The sequence below is a fragment of the Coenobita brevimanus genome, chromosome 101 (assembly GCF_032717465.1).
Source record: "Coenobita brevimanus isolate Jiangsu-jjx chromosome 101, ASM3271746v2, whole genome shotgun sequence".
Lineage (NCBI taxonomy): Eukaryota > Metazoa > Arthropoda > Malacostraca > Decapoda > Coenobitidae > Coenobita > Coenobita brevimanus.
Window position 1 is genome coordinate 2424652 of NC_137054.1, and position 25171 is coordinate 2449822.

The following is a 25171-nucleotide window of genomic DNA, read 5'->3' on the forward strand; positions in this document are numbered from 1 at the left end:
CATTCAAGTACTTGGGTAGTGTGATGAGTAAGGATGGAACTTTGGGGGATGAATTGCGTGAAAGGGTACAGCAGGGAAGGAAGGTTGTAGGCATGCTGAAAGCAGTGATGAGAAATAGGGAAGTGAGTATGGAAGTTAAGAAGTCTCTGCATGATGGTATTGTGATCCCTACCCTGACGTATGGAAGCGAGGCGTGGACCTTGCAAGAGGGGAACAAGTCAAGAGTGAGAGCAGTGGAAATGAGTTACTTGAGAGGAGCATGTGGAGTGACATGGAGGGACAGGTTGACGAATGAAGAAGTGAAGGAACGTTGTGGGGTAGATGTGGATGTGGTTGAAAAGATTAGGAGAAATACACTGAGGTGGTTTGGACATGTGGAGAGGATGGAGAGTGAAAGACTGACTAAGAGGGTGTATGTGGGTGAGGTGGAGGGAGGGAGAGGGAGGGGTAGACCGAGGATGAGGTGGAGGGATGGAGTTGAGAGGTATATGAGGGAAGGGGGGGTGAGTTGGGGGGAGGGGAGTCAAATGGTGGGTGACAGAGTGACTTGGAGGCGTTTTGTCTGCGGCCACCCTTTGCGGGATTAGGGCGTCGGGCTATAGATAGATAGATAGATAGATCTGAGGGTGAATCGAATGAGCCAGAATGACATAATGGAAGCTAGAAGAAGACAAATGCAAGATGTTCTTAAAAAAGAAATAAAAAATCTTATTTTAAACAAAACTGATTTAAAAATCACTTCCTTTCCAGATGTCTGCCAAGTTGTAGGTAGAGGGGCGTCCCAATGGACGCGGGTTCATATCCCTTTGAGGACAAGTACTCCAGATAACCAGTGTTACTGGAGATTATTGCATGCATAATACCCACTTTTTGTCAGATCTGGAATTGCCGAAATGTCAATATTATAACAGTACATTGATAAAATATAATTAAGACATAAGATACACAATAAAAAGCTACGGAAAAGGTGGTAGGGAGTCTGCCAATCCCACGAGAATACGGCCCTTGGTAATTAACTGTGGGTAGATTAATAGGTGGGTGATCATTAACCAGCTAGCAGACTGAGGTGTTTGTTAGTCACTAGTATCCACCAATATTTAAAATTAGTGTGGTATAAATGTATAGGAGTGTGTATCTATTAATTATTTTTGAGATGGTGATTTAGCCATTTCAGCAAATATCAGATATCTATGAATGTTTAATAGTAAACTTAATGGCTGTAATTTGGGGGGAGTGATCATTTATTACTTAACAAAAACATGTGTTCCATAAACCTTTGAAGTTCATCATCATCATAAACCTCTTTATCACTAATACCTGTACGTGGGGAGTGAGAGATTGAGAAACAGGAACGGAAAAACACAAAATTAGGAAAATTATCAAAAGATTAACCGGTGAAATGGGTCATACATTCATTCGCTCGCAATTCAGGGTTTCAAAGTACCTGACCTCACCTTATTAACCTATCGATCTATAGATAAATGCGGTTCATAGTGCTCGTGGGACAGAGCATATTACTTCGACTGTCGGGAGGGAAGGGAAGAGAACATTGGGCTATCAGTGGCGTCACACAGAGCAACCTACTGTGATGATATTGAAGACTTAGGCATTGTGTCAGATCCTGGAACACACCCAACCCATAGATAATAATGGGAATAGGAGACAATGATGAGTATGATGATGACGGTGGTGGTACATTTATTCCGGTTAATGTCATTTTGATGATAATGGTATTTAATCCGTTTCCTGTAAATAATAACAGAGTAATATCATGCCATCATTTGCTCTAATCAAACCGGTAATTCATTTATCAGTTAGCATCTCCCTACCCGCTTAGGCATATTTTTATCATCATATATTAATTTCATTCAGGTAGTATACTTCGATTATGATCCAGAATGAACACAAATTCCATCACTGTTTGGATTTTTATTAATCAGCAAATTTTCAACCCACTAATCTCCTCATTGTGGGACAACTCTGGTATTTTTTCCAGTTAACGCCAGACGAATTTATTAACCTGAGTGAGTCGTAAGAACCTGAGAATTAATACAGTTAACAATAAGCCTTTCATGGTTGGGAAGACTGTAGCACTGTATTCCAGCTAACGCCAGACGATTTTATGCAGGTGAGAAAGCGTGTGTCATTGGAGGTTAATCGACATAATTATTTAAGAGGCCATATATTCTTTATTCTTTATTAATACTCAGGCTGCTATGACTCACTCTCTGGTAAATAACATCGTCTTGAACAGAATGCTACAATTTTCCTGAGTACAAGATTAAATGGTATCCACACTTAAGCTCCCATGACTCTCTGATTTGTAAATAGTAGCTTGAATAAAATACGAGAGAATACACAAGAGATGAAAAATCCACATACATTTTTAAGTATTTGCCACTGATTTTTATTATCTACCAATAACTATACTGCCGTTTCTTATTTGTATACTTACCTTTATCAATCAGCACTTGAACATTCATTCTGTGTGCTATTAACCCAGTTACTGATATCATTCATTACATACACATAAGTTATTGTTTGTCTCAGTATTTTCGGTTACTGTTTCCCCGACCTTCTAATGTAACAACTTATCTGCTTACTTATGAGTTTATGATAATTACTGGCGATAGCAATGACCCGTCGAGTAAATTAATACCACCAATTTATATTTAACGAGAAGCTAACCCATTTATCCTGAATTACTCATCATTTATCCACTCGTGTCTCCGTGTGGCATGAACGATTTTTGTGTCCATCATTATTCATGACTCATGACATGGTTAATGATGCGAGGGGAATTTTCATTACACCAGCACATGCGAAGCAGGAGCGGGTGTTATGTTTTACTCGTGTGTGTGTGTGTGTGTGTGTGTGTGTGTGTGTGTGTGTGTGAACAAAATAACTCAAACAGTTTTTGTCCGATTTTAGCAAATTTGGTGGAGGAGTAGAACAACATCCAGTGGGTTGACTTACTGTTTTTAGAACAATTTGTCAGAGGTGTTGGTCACATGACTAGGTCAGCCTTAGCAGTTTTGATCCTTTATTCGCTAAACTTGGAGGGTAGTGCAAGTAAGGAGGGTTTCTTCTTTAGAATATTGTCATTTTTCAAGCTCACAGGATATGGTCAAGGTTGGACCCGTGTGCCTATGTTGTGAACGCAGTAAGACCATTTTTATATGATTTGAACCAGCTTGATAGAAGGGGTTATTACCAGATAAGGGGATAACCTTCTGCTTTTGAGAACAATGGGGGCAGAAGTCATGGTCACATGGCAAGGTCAACTTAAACAGCTTTTGTTCAATCTAAACCAAAGTTTGTGGAACGTTTAAAAGTAAGGCAAGGATTAGACAGGTTGGTATTGACGACACTTGAAGGGCAGTGTCATAGGGAGAGGTGAAAAGAGTACATCACAGGACGAGGTCAACTTATTTTTCATATGTTTTGGCTCAGCTTTCGTGGAAGAGATAAGAGTCAGCCAAAAATGAAGTAATTGGGTTTTGATAGCAATCGGTCGAAGGTCAAGGTCACAGAGTAAAGTAAAAAGTTAGGTCGGTGGGTGCGGGTGTAGCAGTCCAAGTGCTCGTTGTTGTTGTGGTGCCTAAACTGTAGATTTTTTTTTTTTTTTTTATTCACTGAGGTACTATAATAACTCCTAAACGGAATAAAGTCGTCAGGAGAACTGCGAATAAAGTAAATAAAATCGTCTTTCTTATAAGAGAGTAGACACAGCCGTGCTTAGGTAACACAAGTAAGCAATAAAACAATGTTATCATTAAAAGGGATGAATAAAATCGTCTGGAGGTGGCAACAAACTAAAAATAAACCATTGTCAGATACACACTAGTAAAACAAATCATCTTTGGGAAGCAAGAACAACATCAGCACAGCGTCAGTGTAATAAAGGTTGAAAAATTCGTCTGAACGCGGAAGAAATGGCCTAAGCAACGAGTCATCTTAATATAAATGTGAAGAAAATCGTCGGAAGGTAGTAGGAGTGAACTAAAAAAAATAAAAAAATAAAATGGGAAGATCTTCCAAATAAAACGCCTCAGGGGAGTGAAAGATAAAAATGGTAGATTAGTAGTGGAGAAGGGAGAAAAAGTGAGCAGATGGAGAGAACACTTTAAGGAATTGCTGAACGTGGAGGATGGAAGTAATGCGAGTATAAGTGGCTGGGGAATGGCCGGGAGAAGGAGGGAGGTGAGCAGACAGGAAGAAATCAGTAGGATAGAAGTTGTGGAAGCAATGAAGAAAGTTAAATCAGGGAAAGCCCCAGGAATTGATGGAGTGTGTGGTGAAATGCTGAAGCATGGGGGAGAGATAGTAGTAGAATGGATGTGGAAGATGTGCAGATTGGCCTGGGAGGAAGGTAGAGTCCCGGAGGATTGGAAGTCAGGTATAATTATTCCCTTGTACAAAGGAAAAGGGGAAAAAGAAGTGTGTGGTAATCATAGGGGCATTTGTCTTCTTAGTATAATAGGAAAAGTATATGGTAGGATACTTATTGACAGAGTTAGGGAAAGAACAGAGAAATTAGTTGGAGAAGAACAGGGAGGCTTTAGGAAGGGAAGAGGTTGTGTAGATCAGATATTCATTCTCAGATCTTTAGTGGAAAAGTTTCTAGAGAAGGGAAAGAAGTTGTATGCGGCTTTCATGGATTTGGAGAAAGCATATGACAGGGTGGATAGACTAGGATTGTGGAAAGTGTTAAAAATATATGGAATAGATGGGAAGTTGTTGAATGCTGTGAAGAGTATGTACGATGGTGCGAAGGCTGCAGTGCGTGTGGATGGTGAACTAAGTGAATTTTTCTCTTTGAAAGTTGGTTTGAAACAGGGATGCGTCATGTCTCCATGGTTGTTCAATCTGTACATGGATGGGGTAGTAAAAGAGGTACAAGGTAGGGTAGTGGATGTTGGAGTGGCCCTGGTGAGAGAGGATAGTGTTTGGAAACTCCCTGTACTGTTGTTTGCAGATGATACCGTGTTGTTGAGTGAAGACGAAGGGGAGCTGCAAGGCTTGGTGGATGAGTTTGGGAGAGTGTGTAAGAAACGGAATCTAAAGGTGAATGTAGGGAAGAGTAAAGTGATGGTCTTTGAGAGAGGTGAAGTCAGTGAATGTACAGCGAGGTTGGATGGTGAGGAATTGGAAAATGTGAGTACGTTTAAGTACTTGGGTAGTGTGATGAGTAAGGATGGAGGTTTGGAGGGTGAAGTGCTTGAAAGGGTACAGCAGGGAAGAAAGGTTGCTGGTTCTTTGAAAGCAGTGATAAGAAACAGGGAAGTGAGCATGGAAGTGAAAAAGTTACTACATGACAGTATTGTGATACCAACTCTAACGTACGGAAGTGAAGCTTGGACGTTGTTGGAAGGACACAAGTCAAGAGTGAGAGCCGTGGAAATGAGTTATTTAAGAGGAGCCTGTGGAGTCACATGGAGAGACAGGCTGACGAATGAGGATATAAAGGAGCGTTGTGGTGTTGATGTGGATGTGATAGGAAGCGTTATGAGGAACACACTGAGGTGGTTTGGCCATGTGGAGAGGATGGAGGGTGAAAGACTGACGAAGAGAGTGTATGTGAGTGAGGTGAAGGGGGAAAGAGGGAGGGGGAGGCCGAGGATGAGATGGAGAGATGGGGTGGAGAGGTATATGAGAGAGGGGGGTGTGAGTTGGGAGCAGGGGAGTGATATGGCGGGGGACAGAGCGACTTGGAGGCGATTTGTTTGTGGCCACCCCAAACGGGATTGAGGCGTCTGGCAATAGATAGAATAGATAGACTAAACTACACAATTATTCCCATACCTGTAGTTATTCTGTTTTAGTTATTTTTATTTTTTATTTGATTTTCCTGTGCCCCCTTGGTTAATTATTGTTGATGCAAAGGGTCAAGTAGAACTACTGAGTTATACCCTCAGTAACTCTCTATCATAACTTCTATATTTATTGATTAATTTCTTGCACTCCCTTTTATATACTTGCAAATCAACCAGTCATTCTCTATTTTAATAATTTTCTCTCGATTTTCATTCAATAATTTCTCTTTCATCTGAATAATTAGTTTTTTTTTTTAGATATTTATTTTTGTTGTTGAGGGCAGCCCAATTGATGCACCTTTTATTTTAATTAATTGCGGATACCATTTATTTTTGGGGAAGCGTGACGGAGGGAGTTTTATTAATGGTTGATCTGCTGTTAATGAATTGTGTGTGTGTGTGTGTGTGTGTGTGTGTGTGTGTGTGTGTGTGTGTGTGTGTGTGTGTGTGTGTTCGTGTATGTATGTGTGTTTTTCTGATTGCATATGGGTGTATGAGTGTGTCCATGTGTGTGTGTGTGTGTGTGTGTGTATGTGTGTGCTTGTGTATGTGTGTGTTTTTATGAGTGCAAATGTGTGTATGAGTGCTTGTCCATGTATGTATGAGTGTGTGTACTCGTATATGCATGTTTATGTCCGTGTGCGTGCATTTGTGTGTGTGTGTGTGTGTGTGTGTGTGTGTGTGTGTGTGTGTGTGTGTGTGTGTGTGTGTGTGTGTGTGTGTGTGCGTGCGCGCGTGTGCGCGCGCGTCTGTGTAATGCACTACGATTGCAAGAAATGTTTCATAGCCAGAGGTATCATTTATCACTACAGTAGTTGTTGTGTAACAGGGCAGAATTATATTATTTAAATATTAATATTTTCAAAATTATTTTTTCCCTGAAATATTAGTAAAAGGATTCGCTGAAATTCTGACTCGTAATGTTTATGGTGGTGTGATCATCGTGATAATTACGACCCCAACGACGACGACGACGACGACGACGATGATTACTATGGTGATAATGATGATTATGATAGTGAAAAATCTCATCTAATAATTTGTGCATTTATATATAATGTTTGCTCAGGATAGCTTCTTTTAAATGACTTATTCTCTGGCCTGAGTCAATGTGTTTGAAGAATGATATGACCGAAAAAGAGATAGAAGGACAACGTGGACGAATACATGATGGAAAGTGGCTTGTTGTGGTTACTAGCAGTAATGCAGTGGCTTGCATGCGTCTGACAGAGAGAGAGAGAGAGAGAGAGAGAGAGAGAGAGAGAGAGAGAGAGAGAGAGAGAGAGAGAGAGAGAGAGAGAGCGAGAGAGAGAGAGAGAGAAAGAGAGAGAGAATGTCATTTACTATTGTTTCCGTGTTCGTGCACAACAATGACACACACACACACACACACACACACACACACACACACACACACACACACACACACACACACACACACACACACACACACACACACACACACACACACACACACACACACGATTAAATCAAACTCATTCAATTACCTGCATCATGAATGCTCCCCCACACGAACCTAATAAAGCTTTCCACACACGCACATGCTGCGTATGCATATGTATATGAGCTCAAGCACACGTACACACACATGAACAAAATAGCCCCCTCCCCCCTTTACAAAAAATCATTCTCTCTCTCTCTCTCTCTCTCTCTCTCTCTCTCTCTCTCTCTCTCTCTATATATATATATATATATATATATATATCTCACACACACACACACACACACACACACTCACACACACCAACCAGACTTCCTGTATGTCAAAAATTACCACAAACCCCAGCTCAAACACGCAGAAAAACACCGAACTGGAATCCACTTAACCCCTGGCCACCACTACACCCAACGTTTACATTAATTTTTCACAGCAGGCCTGGGTGGCTTTTCTGACTAGGTGGACCGAATAATGATTTTGGCATCGATCCGGCGGCTGCTTTGGGATGATTCTGAAGGTATTTTTTGCAGACTAGATGCGTGTTAGTATAAATTAATTGCCGTCTATTTTAGTAAACACTGTAATGACACAATAAATAATTACCTGTGTAATGACCGATAATAGTTATTGCATTAATGAACATTTATATTTGCGATATGATGCTTTGTGTACGGAAGTCCTATCCTCGCATTGTGAAACGAATATCCTTGGTACAGTATATGATGAGCTGTTACAGAAAGATGCACGTTTATCCACAGCTATTTACTCGTGATTCAAGCTGAGGAAAAAAAAAAAAATAGAACTAGGATGTATTCAGTTTCAGTCAGTGTTCCTGTTTTTTTTTAATAAGGCACCTGCGCTCGGATGCCTTTGACAAGCCAAAACTTGAAGGAATGTACGTTGTCGGAACTCTGAAATTATTTTTTTAAATGTTCGTCTGTGAGCTGAGTCTGTAATTGAACTTGATAAACTTCACTCACGAGAAAACTGCTCACTTAATTACATACTGCCAAACAAAGCAGTCATTTTTTCTGTACAAATGCATTGAGGTTTGGGTAATTATTACATGAAAAGTATTTTGTATAACAGTGGTTCTAAACCTGGGGACCGTGAACACAACAGACGGGGGACGTGAGGAATCAGTGAAAAAAGTGAGTAGCTTGAACAATGTGTGTGTGTGTGTGTGTGTGTGTGTGTGTGTGTGTATGGGTGGGTGGGTGAGTGGGTGGGTTTTGGTGTGAGCTCAGCTGTGGGTGTGGGTGTAGTTGCGGATGTAGCTGTGGGTGTAGATATAAGTTTAGGTGTAAGCTTCGGTGCGTGATCAGGCGCCTTTACAGCTGTTGATGAAGTTCTTTGTTGCTTACCCCTTCACTAGAATTACGTCATATATCATTTCATCCTTGCGAAGGCCAAAAAATCCAGCTAAGAGAGAGCTTCCGAGTTAGAGTAATTAGATGTAACCAACACTGATCCATTCATTGCAAAATTTCGATAATAATGATCATTATCTTGTTACCTTTTTTTTATGTAAGAAAAGGAACCAAAGGCCAGAAGCCCGCAAACATGTGATAAATTACATGATGTGATAAGTTATATTGCCCCCCCAGTGGTCTTAAAAGGGGTCCCAATTACTGTATCTTTAATGTAAATATGTGTCGTGCATAACATAAATCTTGCCCATTAAGTAATCATCCCATTATTTTTAACATGATAGCATAATGAACAACCTGCTGTAAACGAGGTATTACGTGATTAGTGTGTTTAATATATTTTTTCGCACACGAATATACCAACAGTGGCACGTATGATCTAACCTGACGAAGATCCCTAACCTCTGACAGCTCAGGTGATGACCAAGCGTAGTCAGATTGAAGTGTTGATTTAACTGGTAATAAATGAAACTTTCACCAGCCTCATAACCACAACTTAGTATTCTAGTAGTTGGATGGACCCCTCTCCGTCAGGTAAAAACGAACAGGTTATTTAGTGTCTAGTATCACAGTGGCGCGAGGTGTTCAAATGAATATCGATACCCACATCTACAAGGTTGTCTGTTGGGAAGAACTGTTTAGGCTCGACCTGGACCTTCATCATACCTGAAAAGCTCCCAGGTGGTATGAAGAGTTCTATCTTCCTAGCAAACTTCTCCAAGTGTGGCACAGTATTTTCAGACCGATTACAACTCGCAAACAAAGTTGTGCTCTTACAATTTCACATACTGTACAGTCTCACCTGTTAATATATTGATCGATTCCCAGATCTATACGCAGTCTCACACAGAGTTACAAATTAACAGTCATATATTCACAACAAACTGGTAACATGATTCACATTCTATACACACCTTTTTACACACGGTAAAACCTAAAACGGTTTAATTAAGTCAGTTATGTGCAACATAAATTTTAGAGGCGTAACAATGGCTCCTATTTGAATGTAATAATTAAATATAATAAAAATGACTAACATCACAATAATAACAACACCCTTTGACGAAAATAGCAAACACAAAAACTGATAACACATCATACAGACACTCATATACACTAACTCATTAACACCAGCACAGTTACAAGAGACTAACAACAGCAGCATCACAAAATCAATAAAACTACCACAACGACTAGAGCACAAATAACAGAAGCAACACAGTAACACAAACACAATAAGAGCAAAAGTAACAGCAGCAACACTAATCAGTAACACCAACTGAATAACAAGAGCAAAGATAACGGCAGCAACACAAGATCAATAACACCAACTCATAGACAACAACAAAATTAACAACAGCAACACTAAATCAACAACTCCAACACCAAGACAACAGCTAGAGTAACAGTAGCAACACTTAATCAATAACAACACAAAGACAACAAAAATAACAGCAACAAAACGCCAAATCAGTTACATCGCCACCGTGACAAGCGCGATAATAACAGCAACAATAATGAGCGTAATTACAGTGACGCGATAATGGTCATGATGACGTCAGGACCTCTAGCTACTGAAAGGTCACGCTTACCGAGTGGTCAAGAATTATTCAGGGGTCAGATTCATGAACGTAAACAACAGTAGCAGTGCTTAGTAAAGGTTGCGGTACTCAGTGTATTGATAACATGGTATTCACGTTGGCAGTATCAAAACAAGGAAGTGGTATGCAAGAGAGAAAGTCGATGAGAAGTTGGTAGACGTGATAGTAAGAAGATATTCAAGAAGCTACGCCCAGAAATCCCAGGTCGGTCAGATTATGTCTCTTGTGTCCTTCCTGTATTTCAGCAATTCTTTACGTTATTCGCCTATGTCTTCGTAGCATGATAACCTGAGATGACGGAATTCGTGAAGACAACAAAAAGTGTAACTATGCAGGGCAGCTTTGTGATATATGAAAGGTGAAAAATGGGGGAGGAACCTTCTTATAATAATATGACTTACCTACAGATGACAACTTTCGAGATTCGGAACATCATTAAGTAAGACTCCACAGATTCTCCGTGTAAACCGTCGCTCTGTCACTAATTCATATACACACATAAACTAGGAAACGGCGGAATGTAAAAAAAAAGAAAGAAAAGAAAAAGAAAACAGAAAAACCCCTACACGCAGCCTAGCACTACCGGTCTTTCATGTAGAGGAGTGAGGGTTGACGGCTGAGAAGGCGGACTTAAATGGGTGACATCACAGGGTGTGCCATGTATCAAGAGTATCATCATTTATCGATAACTTTGGATTAAATGCTACCTGTACTTCGCCAGTGTTCATTATTTTATTTTAACTGATAGCCGCGTCAGCCTTAGCAGTGACTTAAACACGCCCGAGAATATTTTCTGACATAGGTCTGACTACTTGATTGAGTTTCCAGGGTACTGACACGTATCTCAACCACTGGACAAACCCATGCAGTGGTTGTGAGCTGTGGCACACTCGAGTTGTTCACCTGCTAAAGTTGGACACATAATACCAGTGAAGGAAAGCCCACTACACAAACGATTAATTGCTGCAAGAATTCATGGAAAGTTGAAGGGTAAAGAGAAATTTCTATAGCTGATCTCCTGACATGGCCAAATTAATTGCAAAGGATAAAACCTGGATCCCTCTCTCCACTCGCCCAGCTCAGTGAGCCAGGAAGTGTATGCGTATGTGTGTGTGTGTGTGCGCGCGCGCACACACACACACACACACACACACACACACACACACACACACACACACACACACACACACACACACACACAGACGACTGCATAGACACAGAAGTAAGTAAAACACAGCTATATATATAAATAGACCTGCCGTGAGCAAACGAACGTAGAAAAACAATTGCATATACACTCAAAAACATTCATTCATTCACGCCTACACAGAGCAACACACGTACACAAATGCACACACGCATTCACACACACTCATACATACATGCATGCATAGCCTAAACATACAGGCATGCATAAACATACATAAGTATGTGCGTACAAATATACACACACATACATATAGTACGTCCTCACATACATACATACATACATGCATACATTTACACAATCACCAACCCAGACACAGGTCCAAACGTATCCAGACACACACACACACACACACACACACACACACACACACACACACACACACACACACACACACACACACACACACACGTGAATAATAGCGAGCGATCTGTGTGAAAGCCGGGCATTTACTTCAGGCCGGGTATAGGCTGAGAGAGAGAGAGAGAGAGAGAGAGAGAGAGAGAGAGAGAGAGAGAGAGGATTGTAAGGGTGGAACGAGGTGGCGCGCCTTTAGTACTATCTATCTATCTATCTATTGCCAGACGCCTCAATCCCGTTTGGGGTGGCCACAAACAAATCGCCTCCAAGTCGCCCTGTCCCCCGCCATTTCACTGCCCTGCTCCCAACTCACACCCCCCTCTCTCATATACCTCTCCACCCCATCCCTCCATCTCATCCTCGGCCTCCCCCTCCCTCTTCCCCCCTCCACCTCACTCACATACACTCTCTTCGTCAGTCTTTCACCCTCCATCCTCTCCACATGGCCAAACCACCTCAGTGTGTTCCTCATAACGCTTCCTAACACATCCACATCCACACCACAACGCTCCTTTATATCCTCATTCGTCAGCCTGTCTCTCCACGTGACTCCACAGGCTCCTCTTAAATAACTCATTTCCACTGCTCTCACTCTTGACTTGTGTCCTTCCTACAATGTACTGAAAAGTATATAAAATACAGTTTATAAAAGTGTGTATATATGTATGTATGTACAGTATGTATGTATGTATGTACAATATTTTCGCTCATATATGTATAGTATCGTCTGGCAGTAGCTACAATGAAACCGAAGTAACCAAATTGTCAAGCAGTTAAGTCGTTCGCTGCTACGGACGTTCTTAGGTCACTTGTTTTGTTGAGACTAACACTAAACGGTTTTGCACAGCTGAGACAAGCCATGAAAATAAGTCAACGCCTGGAATCTATTTTGTTTTTGTTTTTTTTGTTTTTGTTTTTTAGTCGTGGTATTTCTACTTGATCTTATTCTGATCAGGAGACATTGTCTAACTGGGGGTGTAGATACACTTTTCACTGCCCTCCCCCCCCAAAAAAAAAAAAAAACCCACACAGTGAATGAAGTTGTCCGAGGTAACTGGAATAATCCAACAGAACACATTCCCCGATTCACCAGATGACTGCGTAGCTCCAGCCTGTTAGCGCCAGAGTTCGTGGAGGCAGCGTGTGTCACTCGACTTTAGTGTACATCCACCTTTGTGGGTTGGTATGTAAAAACAGTACTTGGGGTAACACCTAGGGAGGTACCTGTGATAACTTGGATCATGCAGTGGCCTTGTATCCCAGGATGTTGGGATAATAACCCGCCACAGGCACGGTGACTTAAGTTACGGAGATGAGCATCATGGTTAAGATCCTCTAGGCGTTACCTAGAATAAAACCACTAAGTATAATCATTTGCATCGTCAAAGATTAAGGGCAGGTGGCCATCCTGCACCTTTGGTGACATTACATAGCCTAATGGAAAAGTCCCCAACCACCCCTAGGGTATTCGACTCGATGCGAAGAACGCACGACCTTTATCCAGACTGGCGTAGCAGAGCAGACAACCTTCAAGTGTGTACTAAATAACGAATAAACACAAACCGATCGATTGTGCCTCAGTGCTGTATATTTGTACCTTGAATTGTGACTTAACCCACAACTATTAGCGCTGTGTACACATCACCCCCTTGGCACGGCAGCCACAACAGCTCGTTCTTTCTTGGGGAATATATTTACACTCTTTGGAAGCAAGTCGCCGGGTCTGATACCCGACGAAGAGGATCTGGTATGACCTGTACAGCACGTTGACATACGGTGACCAGTACATGTAGATCAGGTAGACAACACGAGCCAAATTCAAGTCTTGTATGTACCAACTACTGTAGGGAAATATAGCAAAAAATATAAATATATCTTTACAGGGAACTCCGATGAGTTGCATACTAAACACTCAGGCTGACATACTATATTTGTCAGTTAAGCATGAATGTGGGCGAGTTGCCGAACAAGCTTACTGTAGAATTATGCATGGGAGAATTAATGGATATAGCAAAGATATTTCATAAGTCATTGTTATCAGACACTGAACACTGAATTTATGAAGTTGTATAATATCTGCATTATGCCTCTGTTTATTGTTATAATCAGTCCCAACAGACATTAAGAATTAAGAGTGTTTCGAAGAACATCACTCTATGCCTTGGTGTCATTATACAGAGGTTTACGCTTACTTACTAGTATCAGCAGAATGATTCACTGTGTCATAACATAATATCAGCACTGATGACACTAATAACACTACAACACTAATCTAACTACGTGACCAGATAAGGTATTTGATGCATAGAGGTCCACTTCAGGTTATTGTGGCAATAACAGTAGGCCTACTTGTGGCTTCATTTCAGAGTCGACTGTTTGATTCGAACAGAGACTGTCATATTACTTAATTCCAGGGAGAACCCCTACCTTTGAAAGGATCTAACACCTCCAGTTCAACAATCTCTCCTAAGCCGAGCAAAATCGTCAGGTGATATCAGTGTTTCATCAGAGAGAGAGAGAGAGAGAGAGAGAGAGAGAGAGTGTGTGTGTAGTTCAGTGGTGTCGACGGAGCTAGTCTTTTTTTTTTTTTTTCTGACAAAGGTCCGTAGCCCACTTCATGTCTGCACACTGCATTTATGGCGGTGAAATACCGAAAATGTGTGTTCTTACCTAATTGTTTTTATGTATCTTGAATGAGTCAAGCTCGTACTGTCCCGTGTGTCAAGTCACTTTTATCACACATATCCTTAAATTTATGAATTGTTTTGGCACACACTATTTCATTCGGTAGTGTGTGTGTGTGTGTGTGTGTGTGTGTGTGTGTGTGTGTGTGTGTGTGTGTGTGTGTGTGTGTGTGTGTGTGTGGAAGATAGCCATCAGTCACCACCATTACTCAGCCCCACACCTGACAGGCAGAACCCTCATGATATTAAAACATCTATCATACCTACTGTCTCTCTCCACCCCCTTCGCTCCACCATGCCTCTCTCTCTCTCTCTCTCTCTCTCTCTCTCTCTCTCTCTCTCACACACACACACACACACACACACACACACACACACACACACACACACACACACACACACACACACACACACACACACACACACACACACACACACACACACACACACACACACAGATATAAAGGAAAAGATGACTGCACACCCATGGCCGTACCTAAACCTAAAATAGTCTAACGCCACCCAGACCTAAAACATTGGGTTCTATAGGAAAGGTAAAACAATGACCCTCAGGAGGTGTTCAGTTCATCAGAGGTTCCTGATGTGAACAAAATCGGATGACGGTTCTGTTGTCTCTTACTTCGTAGCGTAAGATTATGTACAGTTGGTTTGGCATTTGAGTTGTGGCCAGGATTCCGGGAACCTGATTGATTGCTGAATGACCTGCTTAGTAGACCGGGGTTACTGTTAATAATAAGTATCTCTCCCACTCATATTTTCATTGTGTTTTCTTATTATCTGGGTTCTTTGTTACCACATCCTTAGGTGGGAAAAAGGTCGAAATTTTGAAGATGATGAAGACGATGATGGTGATGATGATTTAGCATTAGCCATCAGCATCACTAACATTACATTTACTTGTCCTTTCGCCACCGTCACTTCCATTGTCACCAATACTACAATAATAATAATATCTCTACACAGAATAACTTCCTCCCAGTCAACACCACCACAATCATCATCATCATTATCATCATCATCATCATCAGCTCTTAGTAATCACCTTCATCATTTTCCACAGATTTATAAAGCCTTTACATCAGTCCATATCAAGACCACCACCAACATCACAACATTGCCACCACGCCCATCACCATCACCACCACCATCGCCATCACCACGATCATAGCCATCACCACCACCATCGCCATCACCACCACCATCGCCATCACCACAGGGCCCCTCAACAACACCCATCCCCCCGCAGTGGCGTACACAAATTTGTTTGGACTGAAAAACTCCTCCCTCCCCCGCACCACCACCATCACCACCACCACCATCATCATCATCATTGTCAGTCTACACAATCACTTCATCAATACCGACACCACCATCCATTCGACGTAGGCAACTTAACCATTATCACCACCGCTGCCACCGCCATTTATCATCAGTCTCCACAATAACTCGTTTACTGTGCCTACCAAAACAGTCATCATTACCCATATCATCATCACCACTGTCACTCTTTTCCCCTTCACCAGCGGCATCATCACTCCCATCATCAGCAGCAGCACCCCCTTCACGATCAGCACCACAACCACCACCTCCACCATCATCACCATCAGCACAATACACCCTCCCCAACGAGCTACACAATTTCCGTTCGGCCCTACAAAACTCGCCCGGTGAACGGAAAAATGTACTCGCGACTTGTCCAATATTCTCGAGAAGGTCAACAGAAAGTGGACTGGAGGAGGAGGAGGAGGTGCTGGAATTATTCTTTCACTTTCTCACTCTCTCTTTCTTATCCTTGTCTGTGTTTCTTATTTTTGGGTGGCACGGGAGGTTTCGGGTTTGTTTGGTTTGTAAATTTTATGAGTCTCTCTCTCTCTCTCTCTCTCTCTCTCTCTCTCCCCTTCCTGATTCATAGTCGTCCTTTCATTTTTCTTGACCAACTTTCTGTAAATATCTTCATTCTCTCTCTCTCTCTCTCTCTCTCTCTCTCTCTCTCTCAGTTGATCTTTCACTTTTTCTTCACCAACTTTGCGTCAACGTCTTTGCATCTTTTCCTCTTACTCTTTCTCTCTCTTGATCTCATTCTTGTCAGGTCGTTCTGTCATTCTTGTCCTCTTCTTCTGTCTCTTTAAGTCTGTCTTTTTTTTTCTTCCTCTTTCTCTCGGTCTTAATCGCTGGCTGTCTTCGTTAGTATTCTTTGTAAGTCCCCATTTTCTTTCTCCCTCTCTCCCTTTCTTTCTCTCTCGACATGTTCATAGTTTTGTTTTCTCTTTCGAATTGCTGGCTGTACTCGTTAAAATTCTCTCTCTCTCTCTCTCTCTCTCTCTCTCGTGGAAATTCATTAACATCGCCTCACAATGCTAACACAATTAAGAGTAGAGTCTGACAAGGAAAATATTAGCTCAAAGGAACGAGGCCGAGGAAAGCAGAAACAGAAGTAGGACGAGGTAAAGGAGGGAAGGAGTTATGGAAGGTAGGAAGAAAAGGAAGGAAGGAAGAAATGGAGTGAAGGAATTGAAGGAGGGAGGGAGCTACACAAGGGGGATGAAAGGACGGAAAGGAGTGGAGGAAGGATGGTGAGTAGAGATGACGGACGAAGAAGAGCCACATTAAGAAGAAGAATGGAGGAATTAAGGTAGGAAGAGAGGAGAAGCAAAAAAGAAAATTAATACGCCATCGTAGCGAAGTGGTTAAGTCAGCCACTCAATCGCCAAGAAGCATAAAACGGACTATAGAGAGTTTCCTGAATATTCTCCCTAACTGAAGAAGAAAGCTTTTGTTTAGAGACTTAGAATGCACACTGGTTATCTTGCAAAATACAAAGGAAAAGTTAATGGTAGATAGGAAGATAAAATAGAATGATACAAGAATAGAAGGACAGGGTGAAGAGATGAACTGGAGGAGCTTGGCTGAGTAACAATGAAAGGTTAATGAGGGCATACAAGATAGCAGATGAAAGAGCATGGTTAATTCTGAGACTGATAAACAGGGGTAATTGTGGCAAGAATGGCGACTGTGTGGAGAGGAATAAGTTGATGACGATGATGATGATGATGATGATGATGATGATGATGGTGATTAAGAACATATAGTGGTGTACTGAGTGAAATAAAAGGTGGTGATGATGATGATAATGATGATGATGATGGTGATTAAGAACATATAGAGGTGTACTGAGTGAAATGAAAGGTGAAAGAGCCTGGCTGAATAACAACACAAAATTGAAATATATATGAAATATAAAAGCGTGACTGAAGCCTATTAAAACCAAGACTTAGGAAGAAGATGAAGAATAATGAAATATGACAGAAGAAGATAAAAGTATGAGTTAGGAAAGACTGAGTAAAGCGGTGGCATGGCTGGAAAATACGAAAGAGGTTAATTAGTCCAAAAGTGCTAAAGAATAAGCTTGAGAATAATAATAAGGCAGAAAGAAATATGAGGTGAAGGAACTTGCCTTAGGGATAAAAGTAAAAAGAAGAAGGGGCATTATTACAGATAGAAAAAGGCGAGTTAATGAATGTAAGGTGAATGCTTGGAGAAGAATGAAAAAGCTATATGAAGAAAATGTGATAATTAGCGGAGTGACTGAAGAATTAAATGCTGAGTTAGAGTTAAAATGAAAAGGTGAAAGAGTGAAGAACATGGACAGAGAACAATGAAAAGGATGGAGAGAGGAGGAAGGAGAGGGGTAAAGGTGACAAATAAATGAGGATGTACGGATGACCATGAAAGAAAAAAATGGATGCGAGACAACGGAACCTAAATAAAAAAGAAGGAATGAGGTGAATAAGGAAAAATACACAAGTGGTAAACATGGATGGGAAAAGTGAAAATGGGTGGTTTAGAGAGAACAGAAATAAGAATTGGCCAGTTCAACACAATGACATATTCTTGATTTTTGCTATTTTCAGACGACCTAATTTAGCCCAGGGGAGAACATTAATTTTGTAGTAACGGAGTATGATTTTTAGCTCCCTGCAGCTTGATTTCTCTCCACACACTGACTAAAACCGGCTGAAGTTAGCAATATAAAAAGCATCATCAGACTGAAAGAGTTAAATGAGCAAGACTGGAAAAGATAAATGACGTGAATATGGAGAACAATGATGAGATGGGGGAGAATGACCGGAAGAGAAGAAAGAGGTAAATTAGGCGACAGAAGATGACAAATGGATGAGGGATCATGAATTAGAAAGAATAAAGAGGTGAATTAGTGATAACGAGGCGTCATAAAGTACCATGGATGAAGAAGAATAGAGGTGATTAGTGGGTATATGATAAAACATAGAGGGACATTACTGGAGAAAAATAAAGAGGTGGACGGGGAGAGATGAGGGAAAGTACTCAGAACGAGAGAATGAAAAATAAACACTGAAAGGGAGGAAATAAATAGTCAGAAATGCAGGATGGATAAGGGTTAGAGAAGTGGCTGTACAGGAGTAGAAAGATGGACAGAGAAAAACTAGAACAAAATGACCCCAGCTAATAACACCCCGGCCGCGCCCCAAATTTGGACCCTCCACCCCCAGTCCCACCCTTACCCCCTGTGGATTTTCACCAGAATCGATTCACTTCCTCAGTTTTACATACCCAACACCTGTGCAAAGTTTGAAGATGATCTGTTCATTGGTTCAAGAGATAATCGATGCCTAGAGTCACAAATGAATAAATAAACTCCGACAATCACATTCACCCTATCCGCAATGAAAACTACTACGCAATAATAACGAGTTCATGTAGCTATTGTTGCAGTCTCCATGCTCTTATATTACACTCTGGGAAACCTCTTGTATCGAAGGGGTTTATGAAGGCTGTATCTAACCCTCACAAATTAGAAAAATCCCCCCTAAGCTGAATAAAATCGTCTGGTGAAAGCGAGAGCAAAGTGAAAGAGGCACCGTCATAGTGAAGGTATTAACTGAGATGGATCATAAGAGGGAACAATAAGGAGAGAGAGAAAAGAAATTAATCAAAGGAAGGAGATGCGGGGAGACGAGAATAAAAATGAATAGATAAGAGATGGAGAAAAGAAATATCAAGGGATGCTGAAGGAAGAACGGAGATGAAAATGCGAAAGTCTTGGTAATGAGCGAGGAATGGAATGGAGGAGGAGTAGGTGGAGGAGGATATGTAAACGAAAAGAAAGAAATGGAAGAATGATGATGATGATGAGGAGGAGGAGGACGACGACGACGAAGAGAAGGAAAGTAGAAGCAAAAGAAAGAAAGAGAAAGAGAACCGAGACGAGTGAATAAAAGAAGGAGAAAAATATAGAAAACAGAAATTAAAAAAAAATATATGATGAAAGAAAAGGCAGGCAGAGACAAAAGGATGCATGAGATCAAACCCAACCTTCATTTATGGCCCCCAAGTACAAGTGCAATAATTAACAAGAGCGTTCATACTCTTTTAAAATGGTCTTTCCTCGTGTTAATAAGACGGCGTGAAGTTCGTAAGAAAAAAGTTAAAAAAGCCATCGCACTGAAATGATTAAGAAAAGACAAGGAGGAATGAAGGAATAAAAGACACAAAGTACAGAAATAAATATGAAAAAGACAATGATAATAAAGACAGTGAAACATGAGACTAAGAAGGAGAACAGAAAGGATGAGCACTGAAAAATGGTTGAAGCAGAAGGGGACGAAGAAGGTAACACGCAGGGTAAAGATACGTAGAAACCAATAATTGTGAGAAAGGGAGGGAAGGTGAAAGAAAGGAGAGAGAGAGAGAGAGAGAGAGAGAGAGAGAGAGAGAGAGAGAGAGAGAGAGAGAGAGAGAGAGAGAGATTGGCGGAGGGGTAACAAAAACAGAAGATGGAGAGATAATAATGAATGAAAGGAAAATAGGATAAAAGGGAGAGAGGAATGAGTGTGGGAAGTTGAGGATATGAGTGATGGGATGGATCTTAAAAATATTGTTATTTGAGACGAATGAAAGAAATAGGAGAGAGTAGAAAGAAAAGCAGAGAGAAAAAGAAAGGACCAGGAAGAGAACAGAATCCTGAAGAAAAACGGTAATGCAACGAATGGGAAACTGAAGGTGAAAGGTGAGAGAGAGAGAGAGAGAGAGAGAGAGAGAGAGAGAGAGAGAAAGAGAAAGGGAGGGGAATAACAGAAGTATAAGAGAACGAAGAAGAAAGACTAAGCAGGAACAGAAGAAAGAATAAAGGGACAAAGCGTAGGGAAGAAAGAACATGTTGAAAGGGAAATAAAAATGTGGAGAAAGGCTAATCAGAAATGATATGGGTAAAGGTGTGATACAGATGTAAATGGACAGGCAGGAGATGAAAGTGGAAGGCGAGATAAAAGTAGAGGCGAAAATGAAAAAGGTGGTATAAAAACAGAGGATAGAAGAAGAAAGGTTGAATAGAAAAAGAAAGAAAAAAAAGCAAGGGTAAAGGTGAGTTAAGAATAGACGAGAGGACGGGAAAGGTGTTGCAAAAACAGCGAAAAGGGCAAATTTGACATAAGAAAATGGAAGAGGACGAAAGTGAGATTAAAACAGGGTATTGGAAAGGTGTGATAGAAATGGAAAAATGGAGGAAGAATGAGGAGAAAGATGAATGAAAAAGGAAAGAAAAAATAAGGCAAAAGAGGAAAAGAGAATGTAACTAGAAAGCACTCAGCGAGCAAATACCTCCGCCAGTGCCATTTCCATTTAAAAGGATCCGGATGCTGATCCTTGGAGACATTGTGTGCAATACGTAGGATCCGGATTCATCCCCAAATTTGATCAATTGTTCTTTGACCCATGGCCCACTCTTCCACTGAATTATATTGAATTTCGTTTAGAACTTTTGGAGGTATTGTGCAGGATACTCCGGATCCAAATCCGGATCCACCCCAAAATGTAATAAATTCTTTCTTGGCCAATGGTCCATCCATCCACAAAATTTCACTGCAATTCATTGAGAACTTTTGGAGATATCGGGTGGACAAACAAACAAAAAACAAACATAGGTGAATACATAACCTCCTTCAACTTCATTGGCGGAGGTAATGAGAAGTATAACTATATGGGAAGAAGAGGGTGTGAGTGCTGGACGAGAGAGGAAAAGAGAGCGAATAAAAAGGTGGGCTAGAGTGAAGAAACAAAAAACAAAGAGAAAGGCAAAAGGGACTGAGGAGAGAGAGAGAGAGAGAGAGAGAGAGAGAGAGAGAGAATCCAGGCATAATTGCGTGTATGAGTGTACATGATTAATGGGAAAAGGGGGAGTAAAGAAAGTAAAAGAAACTAGAACAAAAAATTATAGACACAACAAAAGAACCGAGATGAGAAAGGTGAAGAGAAGGAAAAGAAGAAGAGTGGAGAGAGAAGAGGAAAAAATGAATGATGGGGAGTGTATGAGAGAGAGAGAGAGAGAGAGAGAGAGAGAGAGGAATAAATGTGAGAGGGGGAGGGTATGAGCGATGGGCTGGTCCTTATATATGGGTAATCGATGACTCGTAAATATATCAGGGGTGCCCACTTTCTCTCTCTCTCTCTCTCTCTCTCTCTCTCTCTCTCTCTCTCTCTCTCACACACACACACACACACACACACACACACACACACACACACACACACACACACATTTTCTCAAGGCAAGCAAATACTCATTAACACGCACTAAAGCTCGTCTCTCGCATGCAACTTCTGACGCCTAACACACTCTTTCACTCCCACATTCTTGCATTACACACTCTTTCCTTCTCTTCGTCTTGTCATACGAATGCATATTTTCTCTCTCTCTCTCTCTCTCTCTCTCTCTCTCTCTCTCTCTCTTCAACAGTAAACCATATAACTTTGTAATTGTACAGTATAATCAGTTACAGTACATGTACACAATCTCGCAAACTCTATTTCTGTCTGTCTGTCTGTCTTTCTCTGTCTGTATGCCTAAACTCGAGAAAGTTTGTAATTATATTGTACAGTACTAATTCATGCTTCCTCATATTTCTGAAACTGCCACTCTCTCTCTCTCTCTCTCTCTCTCTCTCTCTAAGTGTGCTGTCAGCCCATCTACTCCCTCTACACACTGTCAGACACATTAGAAACTGCTTTTCACTCCATTCGTTACAGTTATTGATGTACTTAGGAGCTGTTTTGAGAGAGAGAGAGAGAGAGAGAGAGAGAGAGAGAGAGAGAGAGAGAGAGAGAGAGAATATGAAAGCAACGCCTGAATACTGAGCTGAGAGAGGTAGTGCTGGATGTGGTAAGTCTATCTGGCCATCTATCTATCTCTTGTCTCTTCCTCTCTCTTTCCTCCGGGTGTGACCGTCTGTTTCGACATTTTCAGGCTCTCCGTATGTCTAGTTGCCTGTTATTGTGTATCTTTCTCAATATCTTTTTCTATATATCTTTCTGTGTGTTTGTCGGCTTCTTTTTAACTTGATATCACTGTCTAGTTATCTGTGTGTTTTTTTAATCTTCATTATCTGCTGTATATGTCTCTCTCTTTACCTTTTCTTAACCATTTATTTTTGCATCTTTTTGTATAGCTTTATGTCTCTCTATGGTTGTTAATGTCCCCTCGTCTGTCTGTTTACCATCCGTCAGTGTCTTTGTTTATCTCGGTGTATCTGTCTGTCTGTCTTGGTTCTTTCTATGTCTGTCTGCTTCTGTCCACCTACCTGTGCATCTGTTTCTCTATGTTTGTTTATTTCACTTGAGCTCTTTGTCTGGTGGTGTGTTTCTCTGTCTTCGTGTTTTCCAGTCTAAAGACAATATCTCCCTGTGGATCTGGCTGACCGTCTACGTGTCTGTCCGTATCTGTGTCTGATTGTGTTTTCATTGCGTCTGTTTGTGTCTGTCTCTTCCTTTGTACCTCTTTGTCCGCGTTCCTGGTTGTCTTTTCCTAACTGTGTATATATATATGTTTGCTTGGCTGGTTCTGTGTCTGTGTTTGTTCAGCTTTGCACCTCTGGCTTCCTGTTTTTTTTTTTTTCTGTCCATTTATCTCTGTGTGTCCAGCTACTGTGTGTCTCTGTCCACTTGTCTTTGCCTAAATGTTTTTCTTTTCCCGCTGTCTTTGTGTCTGTCTTTGTTTGTCGAGTGTGTGTGTGTGTGTGTGTGTGTGTGTGTGTGTGTGTGTGTGTGTGTGTGTGTGTGTGTGTGTGTGTGTGTGTGTGTGTGTGTGTGTGTGTGTGTGTGTGTTGAGAGGGAGACTGAGGTGGAAGTGGAAGGAAAGAGTAAAGTGGTGTATGAATGAAGGTGATGTGGAGTGGACAGAGGGCAGCCAGACGGTGGAAGACAGCGCGACGTGGAGGCAGTGGGGATGTGGAGGTGAGACGGGGCAGCGGGGGTGTTGGGACGTGGAGGGGTAGTGTGGGTGTGCGGGGCTGTTTGGTGTGGGGGTAGTGGAGATGTGTGAGACATGGAAAGGGCACTGGGCGATGGTGGTAGGGAGGGTGGAGGGTAAACGGAAATTAAATCAGCCCCCCAAAACATTTAATTGCATAGCCTACTCTCACCAGACTCTGGAATACTTTAAACACTACGCAATCTGGTAACATGAGTGAAGAATGGAAACAGTTCTCTCGGTTGTATAAAGTTATCAGTTGCAGCACTAATATTTGAACACAACACACGAGTGCAATGACGTACGATTCGTTCACTTGCAGTCACGCATATTATCCATTTTGAAATTTCCAAGCTCCATATATATATATATATATATATATATATATATATATATATATATATATATATATATATGAGAGAGAGAGAGAGAGAGAGAGAGAGAGAGAGAGAGAGATGCCATTAAATACGAGGGAACCAAAGGCTGAAAGCCAACAAATTGCATAGAAGATCGAATAAGACAAAGCCAGAATCGGAAAGGGTTGAATTTGAGATGCGCGAACATCTTGTCATAATCAGAATATCTTTCGCAATGATTTTTATTTTAGTTTATTATTTTATTTTATTTATTTTTTTTTTCTGCTACCCTTAGATGATTTTACCTAGATTACGAGAGGCTGCTGACTGAAGGGATGAAAGGCATCATCTCCCAAACCTTTTAGTGAATGAGATCTTATCTATTCTGGCCATGATTTTAATCAGACTGAGAAGCCTGTCTGACAGAAGGAATTGTAAACAGTTTCCAGATGACATTATAAAATTCTTTTGTGGCTTCCGCTACATGATTTTGTGTTGCTTAGGAAAGACATATAATCTGAAAGCCTTTTAAGTCGAAAGGTTTTAAGGTGATGGTAAGACAATCTGAGGATGGGTATGTCAGTTAACCAGTCGTGAAGATAAACGACTGAGAATACTGGCTAACTCTTGGATTAGAGAATTAGGCAAAACAGATGTTTAGACAAAACTAATTCATGTGCTTGATTTCTTACTACTACATTGCCATAAATTACGTCACTCAGATATACTGCAGAGATTATCAGGTTCACAGTCCAAAGAGCCTGGGAGTGTAATTTCATTCAGCATTAACCCTATCATGATCAGGACAACTCAAATATTTAAGTTTACGTTAAGTGATTATATTCAGGTATGGGCCAGTCTTAAGATCCTGAGAAAGTTAAATGTTGGATCCTTCAGGTGGGTAAGGGAGTGGGTAAGTTGAGTTGGGTGACTGAGTAACTAGGAAGGAGGAATGAA

General features: G+C 41.1%; 1 protein-coding gene across 1 annotated transcript in view; it reads left to right on the forward strand.

Annotated features, from left to right (window-relative positions):
- LOC145414888 (zwei Ig domain protein zig-8-like) overlaps positions 1–25171 on the forward strand; it is a 548874-nt gene that overhangs the window by 194597 nt on the left and 329106 nt on the right. The window lies entirely within an intron of this gene.